At 42.1% G+C, this 26,472-nt stretch overlaps 1 long non-coding RNA gene across 1 annotated transcript in view; it reads right to left on the bottom strand.

Annotated features, from left to right (window-relative positions):
• Positions 1-897: 897 nt before the first annotated feature.
• The window catches only part of LOC149980047 (uncharacterized), an 85,044-nt gene continuing 59,469 nt past the window's right edge, over positions 898-26,472 (bottom strand). The window contains exon 3 of the long non-coding RNA XR_016483777.1: positions 898-1,038. This is a non-coding gene — a long non-coding RNA (uncharacterized LOC149980047). The remainder of the gene's footprint in view (positions 1,039-26,472) is intronic.

The following is a 26,472-nucleotide window of genomic DNA, read 5'->3' as shown; positions in this document are numbered from 1 at the left end:
AGAAGTCAACAAAAAAAACCCCACCTCAAAGCAACTTATAATTTCCATTCTCACAGCATTAATAAAACTTCCTAGGAAAACTTTCAAGGAACCAGAGTAAAATGTTCTCAGAACCTACAAATAAACTTTCTCAGAACAGGAGACATTTTCACTTCTGTTCTCAGAACGTTGAAATAATGTTAAGTTCTACCAGTCAGGAGACGTATGGCTTCATTCCCACAAGCAATGTGAAACCAAAAAACATACATTCCCGTCCGTAGGCATGTCTGAAAGGGTTCTGAGTATACGTAAGTCTGTGTATAATTATTCCTGAGAATGGATGGATTTCCTCAGATGAAACAGAGAGAAGTGAGGCTAGCCAGGCAGGCGATACTGGCAGGGTGAAAAGTCATTCACCCAAGGAGCCTGCAGCTGCACACTGTCAAAACTCCCCTGGCTGGCTGCAACTAGGGACTGTTGGGAGGTACTGTACAGTTCACTCAGATCTGTTGGTCTTTTTTATGCACTCTACCCCAGGGTTTCCCAACTGGCCCGTGGGTGATTTTATTTGGCCCCCCAAGTTTTCTGAGAAAAAAATTAATATAATATTACAGTATATATATATATATATATATATTATTGTTGGACATAAAAGACTAAGTCAGCTTCAAGTGATTTTAATTTCAGAAATCTGCTCCAAAGTATTCCCACACATAATAGAGAGATATATGTGATTGTATATAAATATAAGCAAGGTTTGAAATTTTTATGTTTTAGTCAAATATTAGATCTGTTCGGGGGCTCTTGCGGTCAGTTTGCAGTCTACAAATGATCTGTAATTATGTTCCAGCTCCCTGGCCATCCACTCAAGAAAAAAATTGTCCTGCGGCTGAATCTAATCGATGATCCCTGGTTTACTCCATGGCACACATCAACATACCCATTAACACACACTGCTGAGGAAGATAAGCATTGAAAACATTGAAGGAGCATAGAAAAAATAAAGAATATCACCAGGGTCGCCTTGTCTTCCCAGCCTTCCCCGTTTTCCTGGAGGCCCTAGAAGGATGACAAAGAGAGAGGAGCAGAGATGATTTATTCGTCTGTTTATTAGCTTACTAATTTAACATACAGGTTGCCTATATTTCCCATTCAATAAATTATTTGTCTTTTTCGAGTGCAACAGCTGAATTGCATTAAAATGATTTCACTTTCGTTTGAACACATCCCCTGTCTTTTGTTGTCGCCACAGTTTGGGATTACAGCTTCAATAAACAAACCTATTTCATAGTGTGTAACTTCCAGTACACAGCTTCCAGTGGGGAATGATCTGTTGACTTCTCAGATATCTGAACTAGTCAGGAAGTGACCGTGTTTGTACAAGTCCGATAAGGTTCTTCCATTACAGAGCATCATTTGTGCGTAGAGACAGGAGGAGATGGCGAACATGACCTGACAAAACTGGTGCTATGACAATGGGTCAACAGATCACTTAACTGATGAGGGAGAGAGTCTAGGAGGCTGATAGACTTGGTCAATATCAGAGACTCAGCGTGAGAAAAAATGGCCTTTCTCTTTCCCATTCCTGAAGACAGGCTCGGGAATGAGTGTGGAAGCTTCCCCTGGCGTGTTAACCCTGAAGATAAGGGAGATTAGAAAAGGGCTATTTCTGACAGCAGCGACCGTGGAACACACACACGCACGTGTCCCCTCAGCTTTCCCCTGGCTGCATCTGCAGGAAGGCCCCAGGCCGACCAACAGTGACATCACATGCAAGCGTTAACTGCCACATGGATCAGGGACTGCAGCCATCACACAGTCCACCCAGATCAAACAAGACCAACTGACCCACACTCTCCACAGATATGTTCAACATGCTTTCACCCTGACACACTGGCCCAAGAGTCATAATCAAACACATGCAACGTATGAGGGCTCAAGAACAAACGACAAGTATGGTATTAATAAGAGCATACTGTGCTAAGATCATATTATTTGACCAATTGCGGCAGCTCACATGCAGGGGGAGGATGGCTACTCTCAGATGACGTGAGCGCAGTATAATTTTTACCAATGGGACAATTCCTTGGGCAGAATGCACAACTTAGAACTGAACAAAACAGTTTGAATTAACATTAAAATATGAATGTGAATGTCCTCTTTGTTTTCTTCAACAAATTCAACATGTGCAATTTGCATGCCTATTTGAGCATTAGACAAATATATCAGCGTTCCAGGAAAAAAGGGAACAGTGTTTCCAAACTATTATTGCCAATTTGCGAGAGAACAGGCCTACATCTTTTAAAACGAGAGTCCTATTGCAGATCTATGGTGAGTAAACCCTCTACATCGCCCTCGGTCCGTCTGCTGAAAAATCACAACACCAAATCCCATGTAAACCCTATTAAAGAGAGAATATGCGGTTTGTACACTAAAACTTTGTGTGCGTGATATTGCCCCTCTTCAAAACGAATCACGATCAACATCCAGCAAGAGATCTACATTTTAAAAAATGTCAAAGAAAAGAGCGCACGGCAGGACCCCACGTGATTTAACTCGACCCATTGTCACAAAAAAAACATCATAAAGCACTTTCCCCTGATTCCACAAAATTAGAGAGCTGTATATTTAAGTACACTATAATCAGAAATTAGCTGATTATCTGTTATCACAGAATACCATGCAAATCCTGATAGTCAACAAAAAAAGATAGTGTGATTAATATTTTTTGACCTACAGAAAATAACAGTAGAATGTGTGTGCTGTACATCATTTCACAGGCTAATGAAGATTTTGCATACCTATACGATTCTCTCTCTATTTACAGTAAGATCATGAGACTGGTATGGCTATAATTGTGGTGAACACAAAGAATGTCATTTTTAAAATTAGTTTTGGTAGCTGACTCTCTCATGATCTTTAGTAGGTATGGAAGAGGTCCAGTGGAAAGGAAGGCACAAACACTATCTTAATAGGGAACTTCAATCGCCAGGTACCATAAATTGTGCCAAAGACCCACACCTCTACCAGTGTTGGATTAAAAGCCTTAGCAGTACTGGAATGCTCACATGAATAGAGGGAATTCATAATGAATTCCATGGACATTCATTTAGCAGGTGGTACATGATAACTTCTTTAATTGTTTTACACCACAAAATACCTTATACTGTGCTGAGGGTGTGAAAGGAGGAGGAAGGAGAAATAACTGAGGTCGACACCCCCATTCACTTGGCATCAAATTCATACCAGACGTGGATTATCGGTGCTTATCCACATCTTAAGATACCACAGTGTAGCTGCAGGATGGACCCAAAGTAAACCTATAGCAGAAATGGCCAACACAGGAAGGAGCTTTTTTTTCTGGTCCAAGATTGAGTGTTGTATGGATCTGGGTAAATCCACATGCACATTAACTTTGGCAGAAGAATCAACCTGGCAGAACATGCAAACAAAACAGTATATTTTGAAGCTCAATTCTATATTGCTAGATAGCCCTAGAGGTAAATATATTAAGAACGAGTCTGATACAAAAACAAAAAGCAATTGATAAGAGTACATTTTTAGGGAGCATGTATGATACAAAAATGCTGTCATAGTGCAATATTATCTACAGAGAATACTAGAGTTGTTGTTAGTTATGGTAAGGGATATGTTTTATCTTAGACAATCTCTTGGGTTTGTAGAGACAGTGAGTGAGCATCCGTTTCCAGTTATGTGTCTCTGATCCTAGTCCAACCTATAGAAACTGCACATAAAAACATGTCCTTGTGCTTGTCTCCACCCCCTCCAGGTGTTGCCCATCTTCCCCACTTATCCCCTGGGTATTTATACCTGTGTTTTCTTTCTGTCTGTGCCAGTTTGTCTTGTTTGTTCAAGTCAACCAGCAGTTTGTCTCAGCCCCTGCTTTCCCCCCAGTCTCTCTTTTTCTCATCCTCCTGGTATTTACCCTTGCCTGTCCTGATGCTCAGCCTGCCTGCTGTCCTGTGCCTTTGCACCTACTCTGGATTACTGACCTCTGCCTGACCTGGGCCTGCCTGCCGTCCTGTACCTTGGCACCACTATTCTGGATTATCGACCCCTGCCTGCCTTGACCTGTCATTTGCCCGCCCCTGTCGTTGCAATTAACATAGTTACTTCAACACATTCTGCACTTGGGTCTTACCTGAAACCTGATAGTAAACAGTAAATCACAACTACATCCTCTTCTATTGTGGCTGGGATACAAATCGAAGACGCATTTGTGTCCTCTCCCTGCCTTAAATGAGGATATGCACTCCTCATCGGACAAATGGATGACAGTTGACATTGACAACAGTGATTGGTATTACAGTTAAAGTTGAAAGTGTGTTTAGGAACAAGCGAAAATCTTAGTCACTTGAAGATTGAACTTATTCCTCCAAGACGAGCAACCTGATGTTGTTGCTATATAAACCTACGTCTAATGATTGGTCCTCTGTAGCTCAGTTGGTTCGAGCGACGGCAAGATAGAGGACCTTATTCCTGGGACCACCCGTACATGAAAATGTACGCACGCATAAATGTAAGTTGCTTTGGATAAAAGCGCTTGCTAAATGGCATTATGATTTCTATTATTATTAAGTTTGAAGATGACAGATAGGGGAACATCTAAAACCAGGAAAAGGTTTGATTTAAATGTATTACAACTGGCCCACGTGATAGAGAGGCAGCAGTAGAGTGCTGGCTTAGTTATAGGAGGCATAATAAAACACCATTAAATGGAAGAGAAAATATCCCGTTGTCCAAAATCATCACATTCTCCATTACAGTGAGAGAAACACGAACAACACGTCCAATTTCTGCTTAAAAATAGACTTTAGATCTCGACAGACCATTGTTTTCACGCTGGGCTTGTCCTGAGAAGCGATTCTTGCTCATACTAGTCGTTACTCTTTCAAAAATGTAATATGCATGATACCCATTGACTATTAAGGGATATAACTTTGTGAGCGTAGTTCAACTGTCTTACCCTATCAGATCCGAAAATATAGCTTTTTCTAATCCATTATTTGGAAACAATGTAATTGTAAACAAACACTGTATAACCTCAAAATATGGTTCAAATTATAATTGTGAGTCATAGCTCTATGTCACGCCCTGACCTTAGAGAGCTTTTTATGTCTCTATTTTGGTTTGGTCAGGGTGTGATTTCGGTGGGCATTCTATGTTCCTTTTCATATGTTTTTTGTATTTCTTTGTTTTGGCCGGGTATGGTTCTCAATCAGGGACAGCTGTCTATCATTGTCTCTGATTAGGTACCATAGGAACCATGTGGGTAGCTTTTTCCCACATGGTTTTTGTGGGTAGTTATTTTCTGTTTAGTGTTTTCTGCACCTGACAGGACTGTTTCGGGTTTTGTTTATTCTCTTTGTTATTTTGTTATAGTGTTCAGTTTCAATAAAAAAGCATGAAGACTTACCACACTGCGCTTTGGTACAATTCCTCTTCAGACGACAAAAAACGTTACATTCCAACTATACATTTGAGAGTGGTTACATTTAACCAACCGTATCTCAGAGCAAAAAAACAGTGCAGAGGTTACTGTTTTCTGTTGTTGTTTGAACTGCATATTTTCACTTTCAAGAGTGGAATTGAGACAAAAACCTATAATTTTATGCTCGTTACAATCTTTCTTTTGGGGTGAATGGTGGACAGAAATGATTTACTTCCTCAATGTCACTTTTCTGTCATCCTTAATACAGCAGAAGACAATATTGTTGAGCAGCTCCCTATGGTGTAAAAACTGTTTTAAATTGCAAATCCATCTTGTGATTATGATCTTTAGCTGATGTCACCAGAAAATACATTACACTCCCTGCCAGCCCTAATGCTCAGAAAGTTTCATATGAAGACAGCAGTGTCATACGTTTGGTCATTATTCACTACTGGAAAAAAAGCTCAAATGTTCTATGCAAATTTTATGCATTAGGCTACACATTTTCCTTCTACAACGTGATGGAAGTTGAAGTCTACACACTACAGGCAGTCTCTACCAATAGTAAGACTAATAGCTCACAGTACTTCAAAGCAAAGTTCTCCAGGTAGCTAGCATAAAGTATGGAACCATGGGTGGAATGAACAGATCCTTGCCTAAATGATACTAATCTAGTGATGACACACAGTACCAGTCAAAAGTTTGGACACACCTACTCATTCAAAGGCTTTTCTTTATCATTACTATTTTTCTACATTGTAGAATAATAGTGAAGACATCAAAACTATGAAATAGCACACATGCATTCACGTGGTAACCAAAAAAGTGTTAAACAAATAAAAATATATTTAAGATTTTTGATTCTTCAAAGTAGCCACCCTCTTGGCATTCACTCAAGCTATAAACCTGTTTTTGCTTTGTCATTATGGGTTATTGTGTGTAGATTGATGAGGGAGGAAAAACAATTTAATCAATTTTAGAAGAAGGCTGTAACATAACAAAATGTGGTCAAAGTTAAAGGGGTCTGAATCCTATCTGAATGCACTGTAAGTAATTCAATAAAATGTAATGAAACAAATGAGATGTAGTTTACAATATTACAGTTGAGCAGCATTAAGTAGTCTCACAAAGTAAGGCATATGTTTGTTGTAGTATCTGTCAGTCCGAGCAGGGGGAAGGTTCCGTTTGTGACTGGACCGGGTAGATCTGCCTCTGACATTGTTTCTCGTCTGAGGCAGCCGTTTGTTGTTATCCTGGGATTATGCGAGCTTCTGGGCAAAGGATCTGCAGACGTGGGCACGGAGGGCCTCCAAGGACTGCAAGCCCAGGTCATTGCCTGCAGAGTCATAGGAGGTGTAGATGGGGCCCTTGATGATTTTGGTTGCACATTGTTGGATCTTCTCAAGTTGTTTGTGTTGGTGGGCTGTGAGACCTGAGTGCCATATTAGAGCAGCATACTCGAGCACTGGACAGATAAAGCAGGTGTAGACTGTCAGAAGGTCTTACGGGGGAAGTTTTAAGTGGCAAAAATAGTTCATCATAAAGAGCCTTCGGTTCCCCTCTGGTGGTAATGTCGGAGATGTTTGTGTCCCATTTTATGTTGACTTGAAATGTCACACAGAGTGCTTTGGCCCTGGACAGCACCTCAAATGTGTGGCTGGAGACAGATAATGTCAGAGGTGGGTCAGGATTGTGGCTGAAACAGGAGTACATGACTTTGCACTTTGCTGGGTTGAGCTTAATCTTGTTTTGTTCTGACTAGTTGGCTAGTTGGTTGAGGTCCTGCTGTATGGTGGAAGTGTCGCATATATGTCTTGATCCAATTAGGTTCAGGTCATCCACCAAGGCCCGGGAGTTGGATAGGGTTCCTTCTGATTCACCATTGACGTGAGCCACGAACACAATTGGACCAAGCCGTGTGCCCTGGGGGAGGCCACAGGAGAGTTCTTGGGCATGGGATAGTCTCATGGTATTTTGTCACCTGGGTATGGCCGGAATGAAAGTTGCAAATCCATGGCGTGATCGCTGGTTGGACAGATAACTGAAAAAAATATGTTTCACTGCAATGGTGTCATCCACAAGATCAAAGGCCTTGCTGTAGTCTGTCAGGATCCATGTGTTGGAGGTGCATCGGGTATCTGCTGTTCTGTACAGCTGGTCTGCCATGCTTGCAAGGCAGTTGTAACATTTTCCATCACTTAATGGGTTTCAGAACTTGGCTAAACCTCTGGTCATCTAGGTTTTAAAACCTGCACTGTACTATAAGGCGAATTACCCCCACACCCTCCTCAACCTCCCCTCAAAATGTGTTTTGGATTATTTACCAGGGGAAAGATATTCCTAAATAGATTCCCTTTCATATTTGATCTGTGGCTTTTTAATCAGTAACATTTCCCTGCTAGCTTCACAGGCAAATATTCCTTTTGAGTGTCAATGTAAGTCCATACTGTACTTCTCACACAAATGAAAAAGGACTTAGATTTTTCACCCTTCATCAACAACTTGAAGGTTTAAGGTTTAAAACCGCTCTACCCACCGACAAGAGTGGTCTACATTCACTCAGCTCCTTAGCTCCATGAATGGCAGAGTGATGGCTGGAGTGTATTCTCTGGCATGATCAGACATAAAGGTTTAAAAATGAATCACAAGCATGAGGCAGGAATACAGCAGGGGTCTTCTACCTGGCAAGCACAGACACCAAAAGAGACTACAATTCAGATTTTAAGATAATGATCACATTACATTACTATGTTTTTCAAAGCATACTTTATGAGGTCTGCAAAGAGTGAATTTATTTTTGTTACAGTAAAGAAAAGGACATAAAGGTAATAATAGGATTATAGTATATGTACAGTCTGTTAGATTGGGGGGGTATGTGATGCCTAACACATTAGAAGGACCAAAATACCTATGGTATTATTAGCAGACTACATCTGGATGGTGTACAGATGAGAGGCAACAGTATCCAGAAGCAAAAACTATTCCCACATAGTGAGAGATGACGGTCTTCATCATTCACCACTGCATATTACATTTGACATCAAACCAAAGATGAAGATTTGTGTGTCTGTTGAATAAAACCAGTCAGCAGAATCAAACACTAAACCTTGGCCATAATTGAAGCCATGGGTGATGGCAGTTGTATCCATTCAGCTGATGTATTTGTGTTTTTGACTCGAACCCAACTCAAATGCCTAGGCATAATGAAGCTTTAGAGGTATGTTTATCTTTCTTTACAACATGTTCTGTTGTACTCCCTGAAACATATTTGGGAGAGACTATAAATGTGTGGCATTCTTTTCTCAAAAAGTGGCAACTTTTTCAAGATTGAAGATTCAGAAGTCACACATCAGGACGCGTCTACATGCTGTATCGCCATGAGGCTGAGAGAAAAATGTGCCATTTCATAGCTAACCTCATGCTATTATACACATTTTGCAATGAGGCTGAGCGAATTTTACATCTTTAAAGCTCATTTCCGGCTGTTCTACACACTTTGCCATGAGAGGAAATGTTGCAGTTTTACAGCTAATTTCTTGTAATTCGAAACACCTTTGTCGTGGCTTATGACATGTTCAGATTCTATCTGGGGAGGGGGAAGGGGGCCACCAGAGCCAGTTGCCTGCCCCCCCACCCGCAATGTGTGTGGTACGCCAGTGAGAAAGTCTTAATGAAGACATTGACACATATAACATCATAATCAACATTGACATTTTCAGCACTTTGTGCCGTACTTAAGACAGCACAAACTCATCTTGGGACTTCTACTATGCTAAGGCACAGAAAAATTCCTTTGCTGGTATACTGGATACACTGGATGAGAATTTGGAAATAAAATAGAAATTAGCACAAATCTCTCTTCTAAGGCTATAGGCCTGATGGGTAGAATGTGAAATCATGGTGTGATTATCTGTAGAGGAACATGGTATCCCAGTGTCAAATAGTTTAATGGCGTTCCACAGAGAGACCACTCTGTGCACCAGATGGGCTCTGTAAAGAAACCTGGAATGCATCTTGGCCTCATTCATGTGGACCAGTACAGCAAATGTTTCTTACAAAATTAAGGAGAAGCGAGGGAGAGAGAGTGAGAGAGAGCTAGTTACAGTTGAAGTAGGAAGTTTACAAACACTTAGGCTGGAGTATAACAAAACTGATATTGCAGGCAAAAACCTGAGGAAAATCAAACCAGGAAGTGGCTTCTATTTTGAAAGCTCTATGTTCCATAGCCTGCCGTTGCTCCATTTAAAGGGATATCAACCAGATTCATTTTCCGATCGCTTCCTCAAGGTGTCAACAGACTTTAGACATAGTTTCAGGCTTTTATTTTGAAAAATGAGCGAGAAAGATAACTTTGCTTCAGTGGATAGCTGGGTGTTCGCATGAGTTTTGCTTGCGCAACAGAGTGGGGCAGCCATTGTCTCTCTCTCTCCTATTGAAAAAGCGACAGTCCCGGTTGATATATTATCGATTATATATTTTAAAAACAACCTGAGAATTGATTATAAAAACGTTTGACATGTTTCTGTGGACATTACAGATACTATTTGCAATTTGCAATTTTGGATATAAAAATAATCTTTATGGAACAAAAGGAACATTTATTGTGTAACCGGGAGTCTCGTGAGTGAAAACATCCGAAGATCATCAAAGGTAAGCGATTTAATCTATTGCTTTTCTGACTTTCGTGACCAATCTACTTGGCTGCTAGGTGTTTGTAATATTTTGTCTACTGAAAGAGATGTTCTTACATAAAAGCTTGTTATGCTTTCGCCGAAAAGCTTTATTGAAATCTGACACGCCAGGTGGATTAACAACAAGCTAAACTGTGTTTTGCTATATTGCAATTGTGATATCATGAAAATTGAATATGTTTAGTAATTTAATTTGAATTTGGCGCGCTGCACTTCAGCGGGTGTTGATGAAAATGATCCCGCTACCGGGATGGGTGCGTCAAGAATTAACAAACTATAGTTTTGGCAAGTCGGTTAAGACATCTACTTTGTGCATGACACAAGTAATTTTTCCAACAATTGTTTACAGACAGATTATTTCACTTATAATTCACTGTATCACAACTCTAGTGGGTCAGAAGTTTACATACACTAAGTTGACTGTGACTTTAAACAGCTAGGAAAATTCCAGAAAATTATGTCATGGCTTTAGAAGCTTCTGATAGAATAATTTACATCATTTGAGTCATTTGGAGGTGTACCTGTGGATGTATTTCAAGGCCTACCTTCAAACTCAGTGCCTCTTTGCTTGACATCATTGGAAAATCCAAAGAAATCAGCCAAGACCTCAGAATTTTTTTTTGTAGATCTCCATAAGTCTGGTTCATCATTGAGAGCAATTTACCTATGCCTGAGGGTACCATGTTGATCTGTACAAAAAATAGTGAGCAAGTATAAACACCATGGGACCACGCAGCTGTCATACCGCTCAGGAAGGAGACGCGTTCTGTCTCCTAGAGATTAACGTACTTTGGTGCGAAAAGTGCAAATCAATCCCAGAACAACAGGTACAAAAGTACAAAAGTATCTATATCCACAGTAAAACGAGTCCTATATCGACATAACCTGAAAGGCCGCTCAGCAAGGAAGAAGCCACTACTCCAAAACCGCCATAAAAAAGCCAGACTACGGTTTGCAACTGCACATGTGGACAAAGATCATACTTTTTGGAGAAATGTCCTCCGGTCTGATGAAACAAAAATAGAACTGTTTGGCCAAAATGACCATTGTTATGTTTGGAGGAAGCCGAAGATCACCATCCCAACCGTCAAGCACGAGGGTGGCAGCATCATGTTGTGGGTGTGCTTTGCTGCAGGAGGGCCTGGTGCACTTCACAAAATATATGGAATCATGAGGGAGAAAAATTATGTGGATATATTGAAGCAACATGTCAAGACATCAGTCAGGAAGTTAAAGCTTAGTCGCAAATGGGTCTTCCAAATGGACAATGACCCCAAGCATACTTACAAAGTTGTGGCAAAATGGCTTAAGGACATCAAAGTCAAGGTATTGGAGTGGCCATCACAAAGCCCTGACCTCAATCCCATAGAAAATTTGTGGGTAGAACTGAAAAAGCGTGTGCGAGCAAGGAGGCCTACAAACCTGACTCAGTTACACCAGCTCTATCAGGAGGAATGGACCAAAATTCCCCCAACCTATTGTGGGAAGCTTGTGGAAGGCTACCCGAAAGGCTTGACCCAAGTTAAACAATTTAAAGGCAATGCTACCAAATACTAATTGAGTGTATGTAACCTTCTGACCCACTGGGAATGGGATGAAAGAAATAAAAGCTGAAATAAATCATTCTCTCTACCATTATTCTGACATTTCACATTCTTAAAATGAAGTGGTTATCCTAACTGACCTAAGACAGGGAATTTTTATTTTGATTAAATGTCAGAAATTGTGAAAAACTGAGTTTAAATGTATTTAGCTAAGGTGTATGTAAACTTCTGACTTCAACTGTATATTTTGTATTTTCTTCACTTTCAGTTATTTAGCTAGGGAATGCAGCTAGCTACTACACGCCTACTCAAACACCCGGCTCAAGCAGAGAAGGATGCTATGTTACCTAGCTGGCTATGGTTATCCAACACTGGATCTCCTCATAGTCAAGGCAAGCTTTTGGTTTAAAAACATTTACTACCACCCGGCCCGCCGGTGTAACTGCTAAACTGGTTGATAACTGTACACTACACTGCATGATTGTAGTGTGTTTACTAACATGTTAGTTCTAGTAGCTACAGTATGTTGACTAATATGGTGACAACAATGTAGGCGGTGTGTAGCGTTTAGTGGTTATGATATATTAAGGTTAGTCTTGGAAATATTTTTTCACCTGGGCACAGACAGCCGATGTGTTGTGCACTAAAGTCTACAAGCGAAGGGAAAATATAAGAGGAGTAGAGCACGTCGATGTGAGAAGGAATTATCCAATGATCAAAGGGATCATGCTGTTTGTATGTAGCTGCTATGAAAGTGAAATGTGTTTGCGTGTGATCAGGGGTGTATTCATTCCAGTGATTTTGTTGAAAAACATTTCTTAAACGGAAGTAAACGGAACGAAACGGGGATAAACATACTTGAATGTGTCTAATAGAAACTCTTGTTTGCAACTGCTAGACGAATGATTACCCTAGATCAGATCAGCTAGATGCAGGCAAGATTGTGCAAGGCGGTATTGAATGTGTCAATGTCTGTCACCTTGATTACTCAAACTTTCATTCATTGACTGGGTTGTAGCAACCTCATTATGGGTATATGGAAAATTAGAGTATCATATAGAGCCTCAACCTATCAATAAACCAATTGATGTTACGTTGAGCTGGGTGAATGGAATATGAATGACAGTCATCCAATATGCTGCAATAGAAATAAGGCCCTGCTCATAAAAACATTATCGCCCTCCCTCATCTTAAACGGACCGCCTCTGCCCTCCACTCACGGACAGGCACCTGTGTGTACAAGAAGTGTTGATGTCTGAACACGTACTTAATCTTTCGCATGTGTTTTAATGTATTATACGTAGACAACAGGAACATGGTTGCACGGAAATAGACTTCCACAGAAGACTGTGAAAGCTATGACTGTGTCAGTGTGCCTGCGTATGTGTGCGTGACTTGCATTTGCCCATATTCATTCCTGATCTGTTTTATTTCACAATGTATATACTGAATGAGCTAGAATAAACATTTAAATAGTGATCTAAGATAAAATATTTGTGAACAGGATATAGTTTGCTGATGCCCCTAAATTCCATTCTGCTAGAACAAAATGGATTCTCAGAGGCCTCTCAGATTCAGGCCGTTTTCAGGGTGCCGGTAAAGGCTGTTGCCTTAACCTTCTCAAGACCATTTACTTCAACAGTGTTTAGCTGATTCAGAAACTAGCTCAATACCTAAATGTACATCAATGTCCATTCTTATCAGTGGTCTTGTTACAACATTCAGAAGTGAGGTTAAACCCACAGTGGTCTCCGTGGTACTCCCTCAGACTAGTGACGAATGTACTGAACTCAAGGTGAGATTACTCTGGCAGTGTGATATACAGGTCACATGAATGACTGCTATGGGTCTGATACTGAGAGGAAATATCGGTGTCAGCTCCTAAAGTAGAGGGGCTGACCAGAGGAGGTCTTTCCACCCTGGTTTGAGTTTGTGAGTTGGGTGAACTTGCATAGAGCATATAGTGGACTTCCTTCATGCTAATTGGTAACAGGCATCATACAAATGTTCTTAATAATAGGTCTATTGCCAACAGGTAAAATAAAAGGAGGGTAAATCGCATTTTGAGTTTTGATTGACCAACCCAGTATCACAGAGTATTGTTTAATATACTTCTAACCGCAAGCTAGGGGAAAAACTAACTTTAAACAAAAGTACAGTATATCCTCTTTAACCACTGTTAAACCCAACCGAGGTCAGTGACGACAAGTTCCCTTAGCTTTATGCTTGACCTTGAAAATCATGCTATTAGCAAGCAGTGTTCTGGCTCAAATCAACACACAAAAGTAACAGAATGATCTGTAGCACACAAATGTTTTGACTTTTTCGTGTAACGTCTCTCGTCAGAATGAGGATCGGACCAAAGCGCAGCGTGGTAAGTGTTCATGATTTTTATTTATCAAAACACTCTAACAAAATATCAAAGTGAAAACACAAACAGTTCTGTAAGTCAAATAAACTATACAGAAAACAACTACCCTTAAAACACAGGTGGGTAAAGGCTGCCTAAGTATGATTCCCAATCAGAGACAACGACAGCTGCCTCTGATAGAGAACAACACTTGGCCAAAAACTAAGAAATAGAAAACATAGAAATAAACTGGAATGCCCACCCTAGACACACCCTGGCCTAACCAAAATAGAGAATAAAAGCCTCTCTATGGCCAGGGCGTGACATTGGGTTGTTTGTGTTGTTTGAAATTTCTGCTGTAATTTGACCATGATAACAAGTTTAGAAGCTGGCAATCTAAACTATTTTAGCTGTCAGGGATTAATTGACTGACGATCAGTGACTGGGGTGGGTGGGGAATTGATCTAAGGGCCCTGGGCCGCAAGTTTCCCATCTCTGCCCAAGAGATTTTGTGGCCCTGACAGAGACATGGATCACCCTGGAGAACACTGCTACTTCAGCTGCTCTCTCTTCATCTGACTGAGTGCTCTCTCATAGTCCGAGAGCACCTGGTCATCGCGGTGGTGGCACAGGGCTTCTCATTTCTCCAAAGTAGGAGATTTTCTATTTTCTCCCTCAATGTGACTCAAAAAGAGGAAACTAGGCATATGTTGCACATCACTACCTCACAGGAGAGGTATTTCAATGTAAACATGTATTTTTTTATCAAAATGCGCTTTTTGGCAGAATCAAATCAAATTTGATTAGTCACATGCACTGAGCCTTACAGTGAAATGCTTACATACGAGCCCCTAACCAACATTGCCGTTTCAAAAAATATGGATAAGAATAAGAGATATAAGTAACGAGTGATTAAATTAAAAATGAACAATATATACAGGGGGGTGCCGGTACAGAGTCAATGTGCGGGGGCACCAGTTAGTTGAGATACAGTTTTTAATGTCCCGTTGGTAGTTTAATCTTCCCAATAACTTGTGCATTTTATTGTCCAAAGATTGCATGTTTGCCAGAAGAATTGAGGGAAGTGGAGGTTTATTCGATTGCCTCCGACTTCTCAGAATGCAGCCCGCCCTCCGGCCTCTCTTTCTCCGCCTCCTCTCCACGCAGATCACTGGGGTTGGGGCCTGGTCCCGAGGGAGCCATATATCCTCCGCCTCTGGCACGCCAGAGTCGTGAAATTGTTGTGAAACCGTCTCAGGCTCTGCACACTCTTGGATCGCATCCTACCTGGCCTGCCGCTCCTACCAGGTGACACGGAGATGTTTTACTTTTACTACTGGTGTCCTCCAGGGCTCGGTTCTAGGCCTTCTCCTCTTCTCTTTATACACCAAGTCACTCAGCTCCGTCATGTCCTCACATGGTCTCTCCTATCATTGCAATTCGGATGATACTCGACTACTTTTCAACTTCCCCCATTCTGACACCCAGGTGGCGACACGCAACTCTGCATGCCTAGCAGATATCTCAGCTTGGATGTCGGTCCACCACCTCAAGCTCGACAAGACAGAGCTGCTCTTCCTCCCGGGGAAGGCCTGCCCGGTCCAAGACCTCTCCATCACAACTCCACAGCGTACCCCTCCCAGAGTGCAAAGAACCTTGGTGCGACCCCGGAGAACACACTGTCATTCTCTGCAAACATCAAACCAGTGACCATGGCACTTGCCTACGTAGCAGCAATAAGAACTGCCCCTCCCTACCTTCAGGCTATGCTCAAACCTTATTCCTCAACCTAAGGACTCCATTCTGCCACCTCTGGCCATCCCACCCCTACGGGAGGGCAGCTCCCGCACAGCCTAGTCAAAGCTTCCCTGTCCTGGCACCCCAATGGTGGAACCAGCTTCCCCCTGAAGCTAGGACAGCAGAGTCCTGCCCATCTTCCGAAAGCATCTTAAGCCCTACCACTTCAAAGAGTATCTTAAATAATCCCACACCACCCCCTTCTCACACTCCCACCCCCCACATGAAAATAGAAATGCCACTTAACTTTTTCCCCTTGACTTTGATGATAGCTACTTTTTTGAGGAAAAATGTACCTACAGTAACCACTTTTCTATCCAACCATTTAATGCGGATGAACTACCTGACGAATGAAAAAAGTTGACTGGGCTGACGGAAACATGGAATGCTGGTACAATTTTATACATGCCGACAAACAATTTGTCCGTTCGACATGTTGGGATTTTTTTGTCAGTAAAATGCATATGGAGGTGGAAACGCCTTTATGAGTAAATATTGATATAATAACCATCATATTGAGGTAAACTTGGAGTCACATGATGATATGTTTTTTTATTTGACCTTTATTTAACTAGGCAAGTCAGTTAAGAACAAATTCTTATTTTCAATGACGGCCTAGGAACAGCGGGTTAACTGCCTGTTCAGGGGCAGAACGACAGATTTGTACCTTGTCAGCTCGGGGGTTTGAACTTGCAACCTTCCGGTTACTAGTCCAACGCTCTAACCACTAGGCTACCCTGTTGTGTGGTCCTCCCACTATAACTCGGGAAACCATGCAGTTAGTTAGGCTACAGATGAAATACATTGTCAAGAAACTTTACAGGGTGGTGAATATGCAAGGTGGTGAGCTTGATGCTCCTTTCCAATAAATATCGAGGGTCTTATTTTGGTGACATGATGATCGATGCTTGGCTGCCGTTTGATAAATACAAATAATATAGCTCTTATCCATAATAATCTCATAATGTAGGTAGCCTACCAGCACTGAAACTGCGAGATTCTGGCTAGAGCGCACGTGAAAAAAACAGAATTTTAGGAGATCCGCATGAAAATCTGTCGCTAATTGGATTGAAACCTAGCTAGTGACTGAGATATGGGGTTGTCCCACATAGCTATCTGAAGATGGATGCACTAACTGTAATTTGCTCTGGATAAGAGCATCTGCTAAATGAGTAAAATGTCAAATGCAACATAAGGGCATTTTGTGTTTTTTTTTTCACCCAACCTAAATCCAATAACATGGTGACATTTTTTGTTGATCTCACGTTGAATTCACATTAGTTGACAATTCAACCAAATGTAAATCAAAACTAGACTTTGAACTGACATCTGAGCTCAGTGGAAAGGCTTTTGGGGCTTGAATGTAGTGATGCAAGTAACAGAATTCCTTAGAGGTTTTAACAGTTTTTTTGTATATCCTAGCGAGGTTTAGAGCGCGCAATTTGGTATGCCACTTCCATACCAGGCTGGAGTACCCCCTGTCCAGAAAACATTGGTTCATGTTCACAGCTTTATCAATAGTCCTCTGTTGAATGACACACACGTCTGAGCTTATAGAACTGGCTCTTGGGTATGCCTATTTTAAGGGCATTAGGATGAGCGCTACTTGCTAGAAGGAAAGTGTGTATCTCTTTATGATACAGAGTAGTTAGCAACCTCTATCCACATGTCCAAGAAATGGAACCGCTTATGGGTCATATTCAACAGAGGACTTCAGGTCAGTGTTCATACTGAGGAGATTTGTGTTTTGAAAACAAAAGCAGCGTTCAGTAAGGATAACACACAAAGACAGAGACAATGAATGCATTTTCCTCACAGGATCAAAATATAACATATTTTAGCAATTATATTTACTTTTGATACTTAAGTATATTTTAAGCCAAATACTTTTAGACTTTTACTCAAGTAGTATTTTACTGGGTGACTGTCACTTTTACTTGAGTCATTTTCTTTTAAAACATCTTTACTTTTACTCAATTAAGACAATTAGGTACTTTTTCCACCACTGATTCCGGGACCACAAGGATGCCTAATAACAGGAGAGATTTGGATCACAATCAGAGAAGAGAAGAGACCACACATGGTATGTAATGTCAGTCATCCACCCACCCTGGAGGAAGAGTTAAGAAATGTGTGAAATACCCTTGTGTGAATTGTTCTGGCAACCTTTTACTATTCATACAGTATCGTATCTAACTCAAGTAAAAAGTATATTTTTATGTGTAGTGATTACATAAGGCACAAATTGGGATACCTGTATCAGTGGCCAGCGTACTGTGTTTTGAGGCATGCATTTGAACATCCATAACTTTCAACACAAGAGGGAGCCTTCACTCTGTTCACGCCAAGGCAACAGACACTGGCCAGCTACTCTGTACTGCATGGCACTCACAGAGACTGTTGTTCTAAATGTGGACATTTGCATGTAATAAAATAAGCTGAAATGAAAATATATGTAATAAAAAAAACGGTGGACATTTGAGTGTTTCCGTGCTCAAACTACATACACTGGACTCCATAAACTGCGTAATTAAAGAGGACTTCTCATGTAGTTTTCAGCTTTTCACTCTCCTGGCTGACCTCTGATCTCCACACTTGAAAAAGACCAGAATCCACCCAGCACCCAGTCATGTACTGTATAGAGAATTAAACTCAAGCTTTTCAGCTGCCTGAAAAGTAAATTACATTTGCCATGGGGAAACCCCATGAAGGAGTTATCAGCCATACTATCACCACATGGGTTCTGTCTCCACCCAGAGGGAAGAACCAACACAGGTCCTGCTGTCTTCACGCAGAGGGAATACCCAACACGGGTCCTGTCTTCACCCAGACGGAACCGCCAACACAGGTCCTGTCTTCACCCAGAGGGAACACATAACACAGGTTATGTCTTCAAAAACTCAAACAGGAAGTACCAGTGACACGCTCAATACCAAAGTGATCCGATGAAGTAGATGCTAAGCTACAGCACTGTTTCGCTAGCACAAACTAGAATATGTTTTGGGACTCATCCATTAATAAGTGTATCAACGAAGTCGTTCCCCCAGTGACCATACGTACATATCCCAACCAGAAGGCATGGATTACAGGCAACATCCGCACTGAGCTAAAGGCTGCTGCTTTCAAGGAGCGGGACACTAACCTGTATGCGTATAAGAAATCCTGCTACGCCCTCCGACGAACCATCAAACAGGCACAGCGTCAACAAAGGACTAAGATCGAATCCTACTACACCGGCTTGCAAACTATCATGGATTACAAAGGGAAATCCAGCCGTGAGCTGCCCTGTGACGTGAGCTTTCCAGACAAGCTAAATGCCTTCTATGCTCACTTCGAGACAAGCAACACTGAACCATGTGTGAGAGCACCAGCTGTTCTGGATGACTGTGTGATCCTGCTCTCCATAGGCGATGTGAGTAAGACAGGTTAACATTCAAAAACCTGCAGGGCCAGACGGATTACCAGGATGCGAACTCAGACAATGCGCTGACCAGCTGGCAAAGAGTCTTCACTGACATGTTCAACCTCTCCCTTAATCAGCCTGTAATACCTACATGTTTTAAGCAAACCACCATAGTCCCTGTGCCCAAGAACGCTAAGGTAACCTGTCTAAATGACCCCGTAGCACATATATCTCTACCCATTAAATGCTTTCAAAAGCTGGTCATGGCTCACATCAACACCATCATCCCAGAAACCCTAGACCCACCTCCAATTTGCATACCGCCCCAACAGATCCACAGATGATGCAGTCTCTATTGCACTCAACACTGCCCTTTCCCACATGGACAAAAGTAACACCTATGTGAGAATACTAGTCATTGACTACAGCTCAGCGTTCCACACCATAGTGCCCTCAAAGCTCATCAATAAGCTAAGGACCCTGGGACTAAACCCCTCCCTCTGCAACTGGATCCTGGACTTCCTGGCAGGACGACCCCAGGTAGGCAACAACACATCCACCACACTGACCTTCAACACGGAGGCCACTCACTGGTGCGTGCTTAGTCCCCTCCTCTACTCCCTGTTCACCCAGGACTGCGTGGCTGCGCACGACCCCAACACCACCATTAAGTTTGCATTTGAAAACAATGGTGGTGCTGTAGGCCTGATCATCAATGACAATGAGACAGCCTATAGGGAGGAGGTCAGAGACCTGGCAGTGTTGTACCAGGACAACAACGTCTCCCTCAATGTCAGCAAGACAAATTACTGATCGTGGACTACAGGGAACGGAGGGCCGACCACACCTCCATTCACGATGGGGCTGTTGTGGAGCAGGTCGAGAGCTTCAAGTTCCTTGGTGTCCATATCACTAAGGATCTATTATGGTCCAAACACACTAACACAGTCATGAAGAGTGCACAACAACTCTTCTTCCCCCTCAGGAGGCTGAAAGATTTAGCCTAGTCCCTCAGATCCTCAAAAAGTTATACAGCATCACCATTGAGAGCATCTTGACTGGCTGCATCAGCGCTTGGTATGGCAACTGCTTGGTATCCAACCGCAAGGCGCTACAGATGGTAGTGCGTACGTCCCAGTACATCACTGGTGCAGAGCTCCCTGCCATCCAGGACCTCAATACCAGGCGGTGTCAGAGGAAGTCCCTAAAAATGGTCAGACTCACTGTTAGTCTGACAATTTCATTGTTAGTTCACACCTGTTGTTTACGAAGCATGTAACAAATACAATTAGACTTTGATTTTGTTTCACCTAGAGTGAACACCCAACACAGGTCCTGTCTTCACCTAGAGTGAACACCCAACACAGGTCCTGTCTTCACCTAGAGTGAACACCCAACACGGGGCTGTCCTTACTGACAGTCAGATATACCCCCTCACTCTGCTATTAAACACAGGCAGACAGGTAACAGTTTGTTTAGCCTACAGGTCACATTGTACCACTGAGGTAGCAACATTGATGTACATTTGACCTACAGAAAGGAGACTGCCATTAGCCTTCCAGAAAATAGGATGATTGTCCATGAAAAGTAGCATTACTTATCAAACAACTTTAGCAGTTCTGGATGTATTTTCCGAATGAAGTGCAGAACACTGTGAAAGCAATACACACAGTTACATGACAGAGTCAGTTATCAGGTTATCATTCAGATGCTCAGGGCACTCTAGGAAGCCACCTGCTTTTCAATAAAACTAATTGTAGCATTTCATCTGGTCTTATTTGCCTAACAATTTGGAGCACAAAGTGATTTAGCCTTTCTCGTGTTTGCGGAGCCCTTTGAAGTCTGTTAATGAATGAAAACTGTTGAGGAATATGAGTTGTTCACCCAAAGGGAACAAATGAGAGAGAGAGAGAAACGTAGGGAAATTACTTCCACACCTTGTTAAAACTTGTTGGGTGGCGTCAGGCCACTCTGGAGGGCAGACCCTCACTGATCTGGAGCACAAGTGTGGAAACATGAATCCCACAGGTATGTCCTTACAGACAATGGCATAATTATATTGACACTAATGCTTGTATAATGCTATCCTACCATAGTAAAATAAATATAGTTTAAAACATCTTTCATTTATTTGACAAGACTGCCAGCCTGTGCCATATAGTTTGAATCTATATACTATAGTAAGATTAATTCAAAGGACACTGTGGTATGGCCACCTATGGCCACCCACAGTCCACTGTCAGAAGAATCACCACACTGCTAGCTTGGAGACAACCTGATCTGGGTCAAATGGTTTCTGAACAGCTTCTACCACCAAGCCATAAGACTGCTGAACAGTTCAAATGACTAACCTGATTTTTTGCATTGACCCGTTTTATACTGAACAAAATTATAAATGCAACATAAATGCAACAATTTCAAAGATTTTAGTGAGTTACAGCTCATTTAAGGAAATCAGTATATTGAAATATATTCATTAGGCTCTTATCTGTGGATTTCACATGACTGGGCAGGAGCGCCTGGGAGGGTATAGGCCCACCCACTGTGGAGCCAGGCACAGCCAATCAGAAGGAGCTTTTCCCTACAAAAGGGCTGTATTACAGACATAAATATTCCTCCGTTTCATCAGCTGTCTGAGTGGCTGGTCTCAGACGATCTTGCATGTGAAGAAGATGGATGTGGAGGTCCTTAGATGGCGCGGTCGGTTGCACTTACTACCAAATTCTCTAAAACAACATTGGAGCTGGCTTATGGTAGAGAAATGAACATTCAATTATATGGCAACAGCTCTGGTGGACATTCCTGCAGTCAGCATGCCAATTGCATGCTCCCTCAAAACTTGAGACATCTGTGGCATTGTGTTGTGTGACAAAAGTGCACATTTTAGTGGCCTTTTTTAGTCCACAGCACAAGGTGCACCTGTGTAATGACCAGGCCTTTTAAGCAGCTTATTGATATGCAACACCTGTCAGGGGGATGGATTGACTTGGCAAAGGAGAGTTGCTCTATAACAGGGATGTAAACAAATGTGTGCACAAAATGTGAGAGAAATACGCTTTTGGTGTGTTAAGAACATTTCTGGGATATTTTATTTCAGCTCATGAAACATGGGACCAACACTTTACATGTTGCTTTTATATGTTTCTTCAGTATATTTGCACTGGCTCTCTTGCACCGGCTCTATGCACACTCACTGGACCCCCCCCGGACACTCACACATACTACACTGACACACGCATTATCTATCCCGATTGCCTAGTCAATTTAACCCTTACCTATATTTTATTTGATATTTTACCTTTATTTAACTAGGCAGGTCAGTTAAGAACAAATTCTTATTTTCAATGACGGCCAATGAACAAGTGGGTTAACTACCTTTTTCAGGGGCAGAGCGACAGATCTTTACCTTGTCAGCTCGGGGATTCAATCTTGCAACCTTTCGGTTAATAATCCAACACTCTAACCACTAGGCTACCCTGCCGCCCCAAGGGTAGCCTATATGTACATTTTATTACCTAAACTACCTCGTACCCCTGCACATTGACTCGGTACCGGCACTCATTGTATGTAGTCTCGTCATTGTTATTTTATTATGCTACTATTTCCTTTAAATTTTTTTGCAAATGTTCATACTTTTTAACTCTGCATTGTTGGGAAATGTCTCGTATGTAAGTATTTCATGATAAAGTCTACACCTGTTGTGTCGGCGCATGTGACAAATAAAATAGGCTTTGACTTGATCTATCGCTGAAGTCACACGCACACATTTAACAGTTCATTACCCATTCAAGAACGTCCCAGCCCAGCTTCTCCTTCACCTACATATTGTAGTCTGGAGTAACACATAAATCCTACCCTCTTCACTGTTCTAGAGAAACAGGCCTATGTTTCAGCCTAGCTGGTCTACGTCAGTCGTCGGGTCTCTCCAGTCTGACCCCCTTATTTATTATTCTGTGTCATGAGCATTCCAAATAAAAGGTCAAGGAACTGAACTGGAGGGCTGAAGCTTGGAGAGAATGGATACAGGCTCACAGTATCATGGGAATGCAGAATGTAGGCCTAGTCCAACAGATACAATTCAAAATATCATATCATCCGCCTACGATCCCTGGGGAAAGATCAAACTCATACTAAACCGACCAACACTTGAATTTCATGTTGACTATTGAAGAGTTGATGTCTTTCTCTGCAAACATCAAAGCAGTGACTCGCTCCTGCAGGTTCATGCTCTACAACATCAGTAGAGTACGACCCTACCTCACACAGGAAGCGGCGCAGGTCCTAATCCAGGCACTTGTCATCTCCCACCTTGATTACTGCAACTCACTCTTTGCTGGGCTCCCCGCTTGTGTCATCAAACCCCTGCCACTTATCCAGAACGCTGCAGCCCAACTGGTGTTCAAACTTCCCAAGTTCTCCCATGTCACCACGCTTCTCCACACGCTCCACTGGCTTCCAGTCGAAGTTAGCTTCCACTACATGACCATGGTACTTGCCTACGGAGCAGCAAGAGGAACTGCCCTGCCCTACCTTTAAGCTATGCTCAAACCCTAAACCCCAACCCGAGCACCCCTACGAGAGGGCAGCCCCGCTCAGCCTAGTCCCATCTCTGTCCTGGCACCCCAATGGTGAAACCAGCTTCCCCATGAAGCTAGGACTGCAGAGTCCCTGCCCATCTTCCAAAAACATCTGAAACCCTACCCCCCCCCCCCCCGTACTGTACTTTATTGTGGTAAAATGTACTTTCTATGACTGTGATGTGTGGATGTCCCCCCTAGCTATCTTAAGATGAATGCACTAACTGTAAGTCACTCTGAATAAGAGTGTCTGCTAAAAGACTAAAACGTAAAATGATAATTAAGCTTGGACTTAATTACACATCCTTCCCAAAAAAACACCAAGACCTCATCTCCATCTCTATACCTCTGGGGTTCAGTTCCCTGCGTCTCAGTTCCCTGCGTGTCCAGGCTAGTAATCTTAACCTAATGGGGAATAAATATAAAATAACAAACCAGTTAGCCGGTTACAACCAACTGCTGTCTCTCACTGGTGACAGGTCTGACCACAGGACAAGTCCCACAGAAACATATACAGACAGCGCATAGGAGAGAGAACAGTATCACAGCCCTGGTTCCCATTAGAGCCAGGGACAGGAGCGAGAGAGTGACGCCTGCCCCCGACAACACAGACAGACTCCATGGGAATCACTGAGCGCTCATTTCCTGAGACCGCGAAACCAAGGGCAGACAAGTGTCAGAGCAAGCAATGAAGGTCACCATGCAGGCTGTTCACAATATGTTAGCAATTATATAGGCACCATAAATCTAACAGGGAGGTACACTGAGTGTACAAAACATTAGGAACACCTGCTCTTTCCATGACATAGACCAGGTCCGGGGTATGCAAAATAAAAATGTTTTTTAATGTTTTTTAATGTTTTTTAAATATATATACATATATTATATATATATATATATATATATATATATATATATATATATATATATATATATATATATGTATATATATATATTATTATTTTTTTCTCCTTCACATTTTCAAACAGTCCATTTACATTTTCCAACGGGGCTATACATTTGGGTGTGGCTTTTTTCTCGCCTATAAAAAGTTTGGGAAACACTGACATAGACTGACCAGGTGAATCCAGGTGAAAGCTATGATCCCTTATTGATGGCACTTGTTAAATCCACTTCAATCAGTATAGGTGAAGGGAAGGAGACAGGTTAAAGAAGGATTTTTAAGCCTTGGGACAATTGAGACATGGATTGTGTTCGTGTGCCATTCAGAGGGTGAATGGTAGTAGGTGCTAGGCGCACCGGTTTTACACGGGATTATCAATAATGGTGCACCACCCAAAGGACATCTAGCCAACTTGACACAACTGTGGGAAGCATTGGAGTCAACATGGGCCAGCATCTCTGTGGAACGCTTTCGACACCTTGTAGAGTCCAAGCCCCAACGAATTAAGGATGGTCTGAGGGAAAAAAGGGGGGGGGGTGCAACTCAATTTTAGGAAGGTGTTCAGTGTAGCTTTGGCAGGCAACAACATCTCATCACTGAATCAACTTCTGTATAATCCTTCTCATGCCTACTCATCTATTCTTACCAAAGGGTCTAGACGACAGCTAATGGAAACCAAAACTTTGCTTTCTTGAACGTTTGTACGCTTTCTCCAAATTTCCCTGAACAGTGTAACTATTTACTCACCAAAGCTGTACAGAATCACGAGGAGAGAAGTGAAGACATAGCTTATCCCAAGTGCAAAATGTAATGTTTAGAGAGAGATTGATTCCAGCTCAGCCTCAGTCCCAGCTTCAGTCCCAGGAGTCTGGCCCACTGCATGGCCTAGTACTGAGGCCAGAGGGGAGCCAGACTGGGGTCTCACACACCACACATACTGACACAGCAGGCCTCCCCAGCCCCCTGGGGGCCACCCTGCGTCTACCTTCTATACCTGGCCTGGGGAATTCCTTCCTGCACCTTTACTTGGCAACGGAGCAATGTTTACGGTGAATTTACAAAAACCATAACCACAAGCCCTCCGAATAGAGCTTCCCTCTTGAACCTAACTGAAAAAGCGGAGATATTTTAATAGCATAGGCTACTGTGTGTGCTCGAGAAAATAAAAGTAAGCAGTGAGTCACAAAACAGATGTTGCATACACATGTCGGCAGCAGCAGCACTCATTTCTGTTCTGCTCCAATCCTCCCTATGGTTCTATTCCACTCAGGTCAAATCATATACAGTTTGGAGAGATTTAGCCGTTTTAGGCACTAGCTGCTCCCTTTTTGATACTGTACAGAGAAAAAAGTGGTATGTATCGTTACTATTTTATCCACACTTGGAGCTGAGCTAAACCATGGTTTACAGTACACACAGTATATAAGTCAGGCACCTGGAGATGTGCTCATTTGGAACCGCTGTGAGACATAGTCGCTTCTGTGAAGAACTTTCTCACCTCTCAGTCTCCTACCTAACACTGGCAGGTGTGCAGGGACTAGATTAAGATTTAGACTCAAATTAGGACTACCGGGGACTATTAGAATGACTGGTAATGGAAACTTTCTCGAGGTCTTGTGTCCTATGTTACGAATAAAACATGTTTTTTTTTACAATAAATAATTTACAATAAAACATGCAATTATAGGGCAGAGATTATGGCGCTAAGAAAGTGTCCATTTCTGAGCTGACCTGATGAGACATATCCTGCTTAGACGTGAGTCAAACATAATACA

Source organism: Oncorhynchus mykiss, chromosome 10, assembly GCF_057628025.1.
Source record: "Oncorhynchus mykiss isolate SJ-2025 chromosome 10, ASM5762802v1, whole genome shotgun sequence".
Taxonomy (NCBI): Eukaryota; Metazoa; Chordata; class Actinopteri; order Salmoniformes; family Salmonidae; genus Oncorhynchus; species Oncorhynchus mykiss.
This window is presented reverse-complemented; position numbering and strand designations above follow the sequence as displayed.